We start from the raw sequence: 14,034 nt of genomic DNA on the forward strand, positions 1-14,034 counted from the left end.
AAGCCACCCTGCAAATCATACCCATAGCAAATCAACGTGCCTTTTCAGATAGGAAAGGGAAAGTGTGGGATAAAGGAGGCACAGGAGAAGGAAAAGAGGGAGAGGGAGAGAAAGAAAGGCGTGCGCGTGGTGGGGGAACTGCAAAAAGCCAGAAATGGGGTGGGGGGAAGTGCCATACAAGCCTAGATCTGGCATGCTTTTTATTATTAGATTATTTTACCACTCAATACCCTTTTCTGCCTAACTGCACTCTTTAGCCAGCGCTTCGCGTTTTGTTTTTTCTCTCTCGGTCTCTCTCTCTCTTCTGAGGTTACTTCTAGCAGCGATTCAATGGCCACTATGCAAGCCGAAGGAACTCAGGCAGTTGCAAAGGTTGGGGGGGGGGGGAGCATGCAAAGTTGATCTGCCAGCGGAAACTAGCCTGCTTTAAACAAAGTCCTCCGTCCATGCCAGAATCTTGTATTCAAAGAGATCTCTGTGTGCGTGTTTCCTTTTCTGTGTGAAACCACTACCTTTTAGCTGTTGTTGTCGAAATTACTTTTCCAGGAGCAGAAGATAGACCAACCCCATTTGGCATCGTTCTTCATTAAGTGATCGCTTCCATCAGCAACGCTGTGTTATGTCTTTGGAAAGGGGGGGGGGTGGATGAGAGAGGGAAATCTTTTTAGGTTTTGCTCGGAGGCTGCCAGGAGACTGGAAGGCAAAATCACTATCTTAAAATAGTGGTGTAGATTTGAATGGGTGTTGTTGTTGTTGCTGCTGCTGTTGATTTAAATGGGCCAATCTGTCCTGTTATTGTGAACATGTACAATTTTACCTGTGTTTTGTGGAACCTGTGCTTAAGGTACTGCCCTGGTAATGTCTTTTTACGGCTATGTTAATTACAGCGAAGTTATTCAGCAAATCGAGTGAAATGGTGCCCCATTCTTCCGTTTCCAAGGATCAAATGAACTTTTGAAAATACACACAACACACTTTCTTCGCCTTTCTCCCTCGCTCCTTCTCTCTCTCTCTCTCTCTCTCACACACACACACACACACACGCTACCTATCACGTTAGTGTGTATGTGTTTGTGCAGCTTCCTCCAATCACTTTGCTGGAACTAAAACATGCCTTACCTCAGAGCAGTCAATTACCAAAGCTACCCGAGATCATCAATCATGGGGAATGCTTGAAGTTTAGGGGAGGAGCAATGGTCAAACTATTGATTGCTGCAGTTTTGTACTCCCCCCTCCTCTCTCTCTCTTTCATGCTCCCTGAACATAAAATCTAAACCAGACAATACTGTTAATAGTGGGGTTTATCAATGTATCTACTTGTGAATGTGGCCTCGCACATACATAGCATTGAGGGGGGGAGATCAACTCCCCCCAAAACAATGACACCACTGCTTAAACTGGGAAGAGGGAGAGTCGGAGGGAGACTCGGTTCTTCGTAACAGGGTCACAGTGAAGGAAAGTTGGGGAGGAAAGGGAGGGAAAAATCACCCAAGTGGGGGTGGGGTTGGCTCTAGAAATTTGGCCAGATTTTAATGGGCGAAGGGAATGTGCTCCAGAGGTCAATAAAGCCCTCCAAAATGATGAATGATTGAGTACCTGTGATGATGATAGTGATTACCGGAGCAATTAAACAGTTTGATTAAATGAGCCATCATAACAATGATGTCTGCGGGAAATCAGCCCTCACATATAAAGAAAGATAGCATGGAGAGAGAGGCTGACAAACGCCACTGGGCATGGCTTCGCTTTCCGAGAGCGCTCAGCCTGGCAAAGCGAGAGAGGCTGAACGCGCCGCTCCAGAGGCGAGCGAGGCGAGGAAAGGATCGGCGAGACTTTAAGCCAGACTTGCTTCTTCCAACACCCTCTGAAGCTGCGGAGCCAGATCCAGGACGCTGCTTTTCTTCCCCCCTTCTCCCCCCCCTCCGTTTCTTCCCTCCCCTCTTCCTTTCTCCCCTCTAGAGGACCTCTTCCAAGATTAAAGCCGTCCTGAAGAGCAAGCGTTCTCCTCTGTGGCTGACTTGCCCGGGACTTTACTGAAAGGTGAGTAAAACCGCCCTCCGTATGCAGATCTCTTTCAAGCGGCGCTTAAGTCGGTTCCTTTGGCGAAAGGCGTCTTTCGGGCGGGGGGTGGCGGAGGGAAGGTTTTGTCCTGGTGCAGTATTTTCTACTCTGTCTTATAAATCGGTAACGCAGTTCAAGATATTCATGGTAATGAATACTTGGTTAATCCTTTGGGTGCCCGGAGACCTACAGAGCAGTAGGTTATGCAAATCCTTTCCTACTTTTGCAGCTGGACTCTTCCAACGTATTGCTTTAAAAGAGATCTACTCCTCGATGAATGGTGCTTACGGAGGCTTTTTCCCTCCTTCTTCCGAAAATGTCACTTTCCTAAATTCCTTGGGAATCGCTTTGTTGTAACACAGCCAACACAATCCCGCCTTCCAGGACACATTTTAAACTTGTTTTCTAGGGAGGGCAGCAAGAATTGACCTTGCAGGGGATAGAGAAAGCCTTAGTTTAGAAATCTTTAAGATGGAAATGTGTGTGTGTGTAGGATAGTTTGTAAAAAATAATCTAGTTGCATGAAAGACTTTCATATACTTGGGCTCATTGGAAGGAAAGTTGGTGCGTTTGATTTCTGTTCCAACCACTTGACGGCTAGGCTTCTGTAACGCTGATTTGCATGGCACTTTTGAGTTGAATATCTTTCCAAAGAGATCGAGCATCTGAATAAAACAACCGAAAACCTAAATATCCCAATAACAACAATAACAAAATCTGGAAAATTAACGAGGACATTTGCAGTCTCGAATGCTAATTTTTAATTTCTGTTTCTCTCCCCACGTCCCTCCTTTTGGACTGTCTTTTTCTTCTATTGATGTGCAGGCAGGGTTTTTAAGTTACCTGAGAGAATACAAAGTAATAACAACAATGTGGCCAGTTTCATACCCTCCTTGGGTCGGTGAAAAGCTAACCCCATCTCCAAATCGGTAAAACGCACATTTCTCGGGTAGCTAATTGAGAGTAGCCCTATTCTTGATTTAGAGCCTGAAGTTGATTATCTTTTAAAAAGCAAGGTATAGGAGCCATCGGAATTTGGACGCAAGTGAGATATGTGAGACAGGGGTTACATTTGGACAGGTTTTCCTGGACTGATATAATAATAATAATAATAATAATAATAATAATAATAATAATAATAATAATAAATTAATTCATTGTACAGTCCTCAACATATTTACTCAGAAGGAAGGCCCTCTGGTGTCAGTGAGATTGACTCTCATATAAGTGTGCTTAGAACCGCAGCCACAGTGGACTTCAGTGTTATTACCAAGCTAGCTTGTCCCCTCAGAGCCTTGTCCTCTTGCAAGTTGCAAGTGGGTATTTCCTCTTTTCTAGAACCGGCCCAAAGTCCCAAAAAGAAATTGGGTGTCCGGCGTGGAAATGCACCTCCGTCAAGAATCCGCTTCCCCCTTCCTTCCCTCCCCTCTTTTGGCCCAGGCTGGAAATGGTTTTAACAGGCGGTAAAATTTCATCTTGTGGTGTCAAATTGGGGTCAGTTGGGGGTTAGGGTTCTCAGTGTCCGCGAAGGAGCTGTCCAGCTGTGTGGGGATTCATTAAGGGCAAAAGATCCGTTTCAAGAAAAACAATACAGAGACAATCAGTAGGCTAAAGATCCTCTCCAAATCGCATTTTACAAGTGCGCCAGAACAAATATGGATGCTGAACCCCTATTCACTCCAAACTTCCAAACCGCTTCCTTTGTCTCTCGGAACGGGAAAGAAAATCCTCTAAAACTTCAAGAATCTGTTTTCAGCAACCAGGCTTTTGGAAGGGTGGCATCTTTACAATTTTAGTGTCTTTTTTATATTCTTTTTTTTAAAAAAAATTACTCCTCTCTTTTTGACAGAGCGGAATTGCACAACAGGTAATATCTTAGTCTATGTGTGTGAGAGAGAGAATGTGTGTGTGTACAAAATTATTTCAGATTTACACTCTGAGCTATACAGAGAATAAGGGTTTTTTATGGCGGCTGGGTGAGATACCGATGCAGAACGTTGCTATTGACCACCGTCCAAAAATCCTTCCCCCCCTGCTATTTATATATTCTAATAGATACTCTCTGGTGCCATTAACTTGGGGGTCTCTAACAGTGTGGAAATTGCATGTAGCTAATCTGGTTTTATTAAATTCGCGTGGTTCAAATCCTCTTAGCTTTTCTACATCTGTTAGAAGGACCGGCGCCTCGCTGCAGGGACAAATAACTTCAGCCATAATCTTGTTTGCAACTTTATTCAGTGTTTGTTTGCTGAAATGAACTATTTTTGATTTTGTTATGCAAATTGAATGGGGGGGGAGAATAACTCCATTTTTAATATAGGAAAATTCTGGATGATTCTTAAATATTTTGATCTGAATTCTGCTCCGAGAACCAATGACAAAGAATGGATCAGATTTACTGATGAAAGCAGGGAGGTGGAGAACTCTTCAAAACAGTTCAGCCTCACTTCCATTTTCTCTTTATACTGAAAGTATCCTCACCACAATCATTACTATTCAGAAAGCTGGCACGACTTAAAAAAAAAACAACAGGCGAGATTTATTTTTAACTCTCCAAATCCTTAAAAAAACAACAACCCTGCTGTTTTACTCCAACCCACCAGTTAATCCAAAGTGCGTGGCTGCAGAAAACCATTGAGAAACCTCCGCAGGTTTAAATGCTTTGTATTTGGTGGGAATTCGTGCGTTTTAGCTAAACTGGGCATTCTCATTTCGCTCAGATTTCTGTAAAGTATTTTGACCAGTAGCGATCTTTCTTCATACTTATTACACACACACGCACAATCAGAACTATCCAGTCTAGGCGAATGCGCCACCATATAAACACAGGGCCAAATATTCCCCGGGACGGATGGAGGTGTTCCTTGATTCTGGTCTTGATTCTTGTTCGCCCAGTTCTTTATTCACTCCCCGATTTCGAAAGGCCGTTTCGTGCTATCCCTTCTTTGGTTTTCTTTCCCCTCTCAGCAACCTGTTAATACTTTTCAAAAAGCCTCTCTACCACCCCCCCCCAGTAAATGCTAGCCCATCAGGGTGAACTTTTCTTGACCTCTATCGCTATATGCTTGTAATTTTGAAAGTTGAATTAGGAGGATTATTCATGTAAATTACCTGTTAAACTTTCCGCACCCTCCTTCCCTCCCTCCCTTTTTCTGCTCAAAATCAACATGAACTCCAGTTTCTTTATTCACTTGCAAGCCTCTATTATGCTCCCCAAACACCTCTAGGAATTAAAATGGCACTTGTGGAGTGGGTCTCCCCCCCCCTGCTTTATTTCTTTATCGCTCCTGTTTATTCTGTAAAGATCCCGCTGAACTGAAGAAGCGAGGCAATAAACAGCCCTCTAGCGCTATCTGGCGGGACTCCAACACTCCCTGAATCTGCCGCTTCCAACCAGCCCCTGAAGATCGCTTTCTGCCGCACTTCTTTGTACTGTATAGTTAAAAGAGATCTGGCCGCAGAACTGAATGCCCTTCTTCGGAAAGGGATGCTATCTTTGGCCCCGAAGCAGGAGTTCCCTAACCGCAGAAAGTTCGGAGATCAAGAAGGCACTTTCGCTCGTTCCTTTCAGGTTCTTTGCGCGCGCGCGCTCTGCCTTTCCCTCTTAATAATCCCAAACTCGCCGTCGAATTTTTTTCGAGGTAGGAAGCCCCTGCGGTCAAGCACCGATCCCTAAGCACGCTGGCTCTCTCGAAATCTGCCTGTTTCAATGGGGCCGATTCTTGCCAGGTCTTTTGCAGCGCGCGCCCCAACACACCCCACCTTCACCATAGCCTCGCCTTTACGCACGAGCATCCTAAACAGGAATGCAAATAGGAAGCCGGCCCTTTGTTTTGTAGGTAGCGAGCAAGGAAAGGGCAGAGACGGGGAACCCTTCTGTTGCAGAATAAAGCCGCCTCCTTGCCTGTCGGGCAGAAAATACCCACGCAGGGAATTCAGGAGGACGCACCTGGTACTTCACTAGGTTAGGGATGGCGTTTGATCTTCCCACTTTCCCAATTTAATTCTACCAACAAACAAACAAAATGGAATGGAAAACCTGGCCTGTTTTTAAGCGGATTCTAGACCGCACTGACCCCAACGGTCATCCTTTTCTCCTGCCCGCCACCCGAGCTAAAAACCGAGATGCTCAGGCGTTCAGATCCTTTTGTCCCAAAGCCCTTAAGTGGTGCAAACCGGCTTCTGGCAGAGTTGTGGATTCCGCTGTGCTTAAATTCCGGACAGTCCCTTCCAATTTGGACACACCCAGACCATGCAAACTCTCTCTGGCACCCCTGACTCCATTTCTGGGGCTGCCTGGAAGGAGCCACCCATTTCAACTTTGAGAAAGAAAAGTCAAGACGGGGATATATTGGGTGTCTTTTCCTGGGCAACACCGAGCTGTCAAAAGGACACGGCGCGATTTCTGGAGCAAGGCTTTCTGTATTGGGCAGCGTCTAAAACTCTTTCGATTTTCTCCCCAGAAATCGGGCAGCCTTGATGCACCTTAAAAAAAAAAATTCACACCGTCGCTGCCCCTTACAAAGAAAATACAATATTGGTGATTTTCTCTCTGTATGAGAAGAGAGGCCTTGTGGCACACACTGCATATAGCCAGTGAGCTCTCCCTGTGCTGAGCTCCGCTGTAATTAATTGAAAACAGTTATTAGGTGGTCATTGGCAATAGCGTAAATAATTGCGGTGGGTTTTTACTTAAAATTGACCGGTCACAGAGCGGTTGGGGGTGGGGGTGGGGGTATCGATCGGAGGTATAAAAATGATGTATCAAAACATCAATGTCGATTATTTGAAATATTGTAGTCGAATCTTTTTATTGCTTCATCGGTTTAAGTGTCTGAAAGTGCAGCGTTCCAACATATATTTATGTTGTCAATACTGTCAAAACTGTCAGGTTTATTACAGTGGATTTGTAATACATTTCGGAGCTGCTCATTTGCATAAAATCCCCCTCCAGTTTTCCTCTTCCCACCCCCACCCCAAACCAACTCCCACACGCCTTTCCCCATCTCTAGAAAGAAAGCAGGCGGGGGGGGGCGACGACTGTCAGTTTAATCAAAGGATTCAGGGTTCCTTTGCTGAAGCAGAAGTAGAGATCCCGCACAATTACATCAAGCCCCCCCTCCGCCTCTTTCCCTTCCTGGGTCGCCTCGCCTAACTTGCAAAAGGGATCCGCCGTGTCGCCCTTGCCTTTCCGACCTGATTAAATAAAGCCCATCCCGATTCACCCCCCCCCCCATTTCAACTGGGATGATCCCTGCCACTTCTCGCTTCCTTGCCTACTTAGGCTGCCGTCATTTGGCACTCTTGCTCCCCTAAGGAGCAAGCTCAGCGGAAGAGAGCCGGATTTACTCCTCAGTAAACAGGTTTAGGATCGTTCCGTCAGACCCCGCCGAAGTCAGCAAGCGGAACCCGCCTTAATTCGAAGTGGCTGCGCTTAATTGAGTCTGCACTTCGAGCCACGCTCCTAGTCACTTATTCGGTCTCTGCCGAATTTCGATTCCGGATAAACATCCGAACCGATTTTGAAATAACAGGCTTGTTTCGGAGGAAGAAGAGATTGGGGCGAATAAGTCAGGCGGATCGGTCCAAACAGGCGCACCTGTAAGAAGCCTGGACGCGAGAAAGGCGCACAGATGATACTTCGGTCGCAGTAGCCGCAAGGGCATAAAAAGAATAACGAGCTGCCTTTTGATCTGTGTGTTTATGGATTTAAATGCCCCTCGTGATGGTCAAATGAGCGCCTCAGTCCTCTCCTTTCAAACGAGCAGGACAGGAGCAAGGCGAGTAAACCTGCACTGTTGGATTTTGGAGGGCCAGAGACAAATCGGGGCCATCCTTAGGAAACCCCTGGATTTCTAGGACGCGTAAAAGATCCCGCTCACAAAGTTTGAAAAGAACAGTAGCCACAAATTCTTGCTTAACTTCTCTCTCGCATTTTTTTGCAGAGCCGCTTCGCCAGGCGAAAATGTGTAAAAACAAACAAACACCTGGACTCATCCCCATCCCCATCCCTTAACTGCCTCGCAGTTTCCTCCAGACTCACCTGGCTGGATGCTTGCACAGGCGAGGACATTATTATTATTATTATTATTTATTTATTTATTATCATTAGTCTAAGATTCCTCTCCATCCCAACTAGCCTGGGATAAGTCTTGGAAAGGGACCTCCGACTCTCTCCCGCCTGTAAATTGAGAAGTAAGGCGAGTGGATTGGAGGCGCGGAGGCTCTGGCCCCATGGGGGACCTTGTTGACTTGGGCTTGTGACCCCCCCTCCAAGAGAAGGCTTCCGCGATGCGTGGTGGCTTCCAGGAACCCACCGCACGCGCGACCAAGATGCCCTATGCGCCGAGGGGCGTCTTGCTGCTGCTAGCGGCTGGCGTGTCTCCCCTGCTGGAGGCAAGAAGATTCCTCGGTCTGTGTAAAAAAAGTGCGACGGGACGCACCCAGCAGGCGGTGTGGGTTGATGCAAACTTCCCCACGAAAAAAGGACAGGATGGCCGAGGAGCCCCACTGCCTTAGCATGTAGCAATAAGCCCAAAGGCCACTGTTAAGGGGCTGGAGAAAGGTGAGGGTCCGGAGCGCCTATCCGTCGAGCCTCGTCCCCTCGGCGCCCGAATTTCGTTCCTTTCCGAGCCCGGCGCCTCCTTCCCTCGCGCGCTCGGAAAGCATTTAACAACAATTACGCCTTAATCAGCTGGAATGTTGGCCACAAATGACGCTATTAAACATCAAAGGGATGCCTCCGACTTTACCTTTTAGCCATAAGAGGATTAATTTCTCTAATTAGAGGGGATAAATATGTGCATAAATACATATCTCTCTCCTCACTCCTTTCTCCTTAATCTGACGGATTCCTATCGATGGGAGGGAAGGAGAGAGCGAGGCAGGGGGCGCGCCGGGGTGTTCCTCGACATCATCGCCCTCATATTTAAAAATTTTTTAAACCCGACATGATAATGGAATGGGGGAGAAGAGGGGGTGACCAGAAGCCCCCGCCTCAAAGGAGCAAATCCGGAGGGTCGCATCAGTTCACCGTAGTCCCTCGCTGAAGGCTGCTCAACACCGGCAGATATAACTTTTGTGTGTATTTGGGAGGCACAGCAAAAGCAAGCAAATTCCAACTCCTTCCAAATGAAACCTGGAAGTGGGGGCAGGCTTGTTTGCTTTTGTTGGGATTTAGGATCCGATTTACTGACCTCCCCTTCCTCCCCGCACTCCGAAGCTCAAGGCTGCGTTTAATCTCCCCCAATAAAATCCGCCTGACCTTGATTCTAACCTGTATGAATACCTCATTTACCTAATGACTTTGTGTCACGTAGCCAGGAGGTCAGTTTCCTTTTTAACCTTTCCCATTGCTGCAGTAAGCATTCTGGGATAATCGATGGCTCTTTGAATAATCGATGCACACTTTATGATCCCTGACAAACTCCATGGACGGGCACCTCGTTTCAGGAAAGCAAAGCTTGCCTTCTCGGAACAACAGAGGCGAATTGTGCCTCGTGCATCTGTGCAGGAGGCTGGACCTCGAGGACTAGCGCCTTAACTCACGTGTTTCGTACCTCGGCACAATATTGTCCAGGAGCAGGATGCACTGCGTTATTGGGTTTTTTATATTAAAAAACACAAAAAACACCCACCAACACACGGTCTGTTTCCTCTCTTTTAGTAAACAAAGCCCGTGAGAAGAAACATTTTTTTTTTGGTCCTCACAGGTTACACTGAATAGAAGAGATTTTGGGCCAGATCTCTATCGAGCTTTAAAAATCAAGCGATTTCACACTCTTCCAACCTTCCTTTCCTACTTTCTAGGAACAGGCGCAACGAGACCATCCGCTCACTTGGGCAAGTCTCTCTCTGCCCTTTCCCTTCTTTATTTGCTCAGCGATTAAAGTACAAAGTCCCTCCTCCCCTCCGGCAAGGCAAAGGTGCTTTACTGCCTCGTCGCCCCACCTTCCTAATGACTCCGGATGGCAGGACTGTGTCCTCAGATAAACACGCGCGCGGGGGAGGCGGGGAAACCCTGCCGTGAACCTTTCCCTTTTACCAGGTCTCCTCTCTCTCACGAGGTAGTTTTTGCCCGTCCTGTTAAAAGTTTCCTCCACCACTCCAGTTAAGGAGGAACGGGAGAAACACGACACGACCCTATCTAACGCTAGAGAGCAGAAAGAAGCGAAGCGGGTGGGTAGGAAGCGAGCCCCCCCCATCCCTTCCAACCACATTCACTCTTTTTGCAAACAAAACAAGCCAGCAGTAGCTCTAAAGAATGTCTGGGAGCTCTCACATTTGCTGCTATCTGCTGGTGTTAGTCAGAACTGAGAATCATGGCAACCCTGTTACCTCTGTAGGATAATTAATACAGATTCGGGAATTCTTCTTTCTTCACTACCTATAAACATATGCTTCGTTGTCCTCCGCAGTTAAGTTATTCAGTGGTCCTCCCCACTACCCTCCCCCACAACAGCCCAGCCCGGTAGTGTGATTCTTCCATCAAAGTTTCGACCTTTCCCCGCCACATACTGTATTAGAGAAGAGCAGTTCAGGGATGCTAAGGCAGGAGGGAGAGCGCAACAACTTCTGATGGGCTTAGGAAAAAAAAATCGTTTCAGATTCCTCTATAGAAATCTGGGATCAAGAAGCTAAGTCAAATGTAAGCCATTTTCTAAGGTGTTCAAATAATGTTACAGTGCCACATCATAACCAGCTCTCTGGGAAATGGGGAGTGTAGACATCTCTCTCTCTCTCTCTCTCTCTCTCTCTCTCTCTCTCTCTGTGGGTGGGTGTCTGCCCCCAAACATATTTTCTCCGAAGTCTGCTGCACTGATTTCAGTGGGGCTTGCATCCACATATGTGGGCTTGGAAAGCAGCCTAGCCCAGCCGTCCTGAGAGCTTCCTGGAAATGCTTTCCTATTGATTTAAGTGAGAATTACTTCCATGTAATGTGAATAAAATCAAGGTGTAATCTCTTCAGATGCAATCCTGCAGGCTGTAAGCCTGTTTCAATCACATTGACTTCAGGGACATTTCAGCAGTACTACAGCAGCCTTGTGTGTATCACATGTATTATCAGAGCCACTGAAGAAGCAAGACGGCGCCCTTCTAAGAGACACCAGTAGAAGACCTGGCCAGATGTCTACTGAGCAGAGCTAGCATGTTGCTTGGGACGTTCCTAAGTGCCTTAGACCCGTGGCCTGAGAGAAGAGATTATATGACACTCAACTTTTCTTCACACTCAACATTTACTTCTATATTTACTCTTTCGCCTAAATGCCAGGGACATATTTAATGGGAAACTTGCTTCCAATATTATATCCAATATTGAGTGGGACTGCACAGAAGATACATAACAAAACCTGGAGAACAACAAGCTGCTGTTAAGGTAGGTTTAGATAATTAATACCACACATTTCTACAATGTGGTTCCTTACAAAATCCTGTCAAGAAGACTGCAAAAATTCTTGCTTTACAGAAAGGGAGACTCTGACTTGTCTGAGAACTCCCAGTGAATCCTTGGCATAGGCTAGGATGTGGTGTCAAGTCTAACTGTTTATCTATCTACTAGCCCACAGAGAACGATGCTACTCATATTGGATACTGAAGATGCCAGGTGCTTATACTGGCATTCAATACCTGGTAAGTCCTCTTACTGTATGTACACAATTTTAAATGGTGGTTATTCTTAGGTCAGTGTGTGTACGATTGCAGCCTTAGTCAAGTTTTAGTCAGGAGAAGACTAGCTAGGATTCATACATGCAACCCACCTTCCACACACCCATAAGATAAAGTGAAACAGTTCAGGAAAGACCTTACCACTTGAGTCTACTGGAACACGGTTATTTCTTTTTAAATAGTGCCAGACAAAATAGGGCAAACAAAATAAATAGGGCAAACAAAATGTTGGGTGAAATCTTACACTGAACTCTGCAAAAACAAAAACAAACAAACAAAAAAACTCCCACTGATGTTAGCATATGAAGTCTGCAGCCGAAAACTGTTACACACTTTGCATGGCTAAGTGCTATATAAATGGTAATAAGCTCAGTCATCATTATGTATGAAATAATGGTACCACATTTGATATAAAATGACATATGCAAACTTCTTATGGTATCTATCAATGCATTTGCAATAATCACCATGCTAATTTTATTGTTTATCATTGCTCTGATCGAAGTGCCTAGAGAAGTATACGTGGGCATAAGCAGTGTGGGAACAAAAACATCAAGAGTGTTTGTCCTATATTTTCACCTCGAGGCTAAATGGAAATCATAAGACAACATAACTAGCCTTGTGTCATACTGGATAATACTGTTCCTTGGGTGACTGAGGACACTTAAATCTAACCTTTTGATTCACAGCAGCTTAGCTGTTGAGCAGCATGATCTTGGCTAAAGTGTAAAGTTTGCTGAACCACACACAAATAGATCTATATTTATAGAAATACTTAATATTCAGTATTTTTTAATCCCATTAATTCCAAAGGGAGATTTAAGCCCACACCTAAATGGGCTTTTAGGTGCCACCCTATACATGTCTACTAAGAAGCCCCACAGAGTTCAATGGGACTTATTCCTTAAAAAATTGTTCAGAATTACATTTAGCTTCCCAGGGCAGATAAAAGCACAATTAAAACAGTTTTTTTTTAAAAAAAACCCCCACCTCACAACAAAATAAATAATCTTTGCAATACATTGCAGAGAGGACACCAAAAACAATTCTTGATTTTTCAAAGGTCAAATTCAAGAGGTGTGTCTTCAGCAACAACAACAAAAGCTGTAAAGATATGGTGCCAGATGCAACCCTGTTGAGAAGGTGTTCCATATTCTTGGGGCCATCACCAAGGAGACCCTCCCATGAGTTGCTGCTCCTGAACATCTGGGAATTTATTGATTAGCCTTTCTGAAAGTAGCCTTTTGGTTCATAAATCTCAGTCAAATTAAGCATTTTTGACTCCATCTCTTCCACTGAAAACACATGTTTAACTCACCAAAATTAATGGAACTTTAGAATGTTCGTCTTCAGCTGTATCATACCCACAATGGATTAGTTATAGTTATCATTAAAATAGTGTATGGATACCACAGCAAATTCTGGTAACTGAGGTATTGTACATCCTAATTGTTTTGGCCACTGTCTTGACCTACAAGCTCCGTTAAAAATATTCATGTAGAATTTCATGTAGAAAGTGTTAATTATGATTATTTAGCTCTTTATTTATTGTATATTCTGTGTTATCATTTATGTTCTTTCCATGTTTGCTAAGAGACAGATTATTCTGATACGTTCTCTCTCTTTTTCACACACACACACACACACACACACACACACACACACAGCCTTGCTGCACTAGGTAAACGGAAACAAATCAATCCTCTCCTGATATTGGATGGGTTGCAAACTGTTCATAATGACATGGGATCTACCACATACGATCAAGCTTTGAGCATAGAGTACGTGATATACCCACATCGGGGAAACTCAGATAACTTTGCCAAATCAAAATTCCCAATCAATACTTGGGAATGTATAGAATAATATTTTTTTACCACCACCCCTTCCTATTTTTTTTTGCATTTTTGCACTTGTTGGGAAATAAACCCCTCCTTAAAACATGCATTTTGTGATGGTAGGTAGATGATGAAATCAAATAGTTTCTCCTTTTTGAAACATATTGTAGTCCCCACCCCCCTTGGCCATCATAGGTTATACATATAGGAATGATAATAAAGATATATACAAGATGGCAGAAATAATAGGATAATCAGGCCAAAAAGTGATTTAGTTTAATGATGTAAGCCATGAACAGAGCCTGAGGCATGGTGTATCTACCCTTGCAGCAGAATCTTGACACAGTAAAGAAACGGTTGCATGTCAGACTGGAGACGGGGTGGAGTTATTTTTTTTTCATGCTTCCCCATGGTATATCTTTTTCAAAAGCTAAGTGTTAGGGTGGACAGCTATCACATGATAAAGAAA

The 14,034-nt window shown here is 44.8% G+C and overlaps 1 long non-coding RNA gene across 1 annotated transcript; it reads left to right on the top strand.

The window, feature by feature from the left end:
* The first annotated feature begins 95 nt into the window (after window positions 1–95).
* Window positions 96–12,050, top strand: LOC132591938 (uncharacterized). The gene is made up of 2 exons (XR_009557410.1): window positions 96–2,040; window positions 11,621–12,050. It is a non-coding gene; the product is annotated as an uncharacterized LOC132591938 (long non-coding RNA).
* The last annotated feature ends 1,984 nt before the right edge of the window (window positions 12,051–14,034 follow it).

This window comes from Zootoca vivipara, chromosome 1, assembly GCF_963506605.1.
Source record: "Zootoca vivipara chromosome 1, rZooViv1.1, whole genome shotgun sequence".
In the NCBI taxonomy this organism is placed as follows: Eukaryota; Metazoa; Chordata; class Lepidosauria; order Squamata; family Lacertidae; genus Zootoca; species Zootoca vivipara.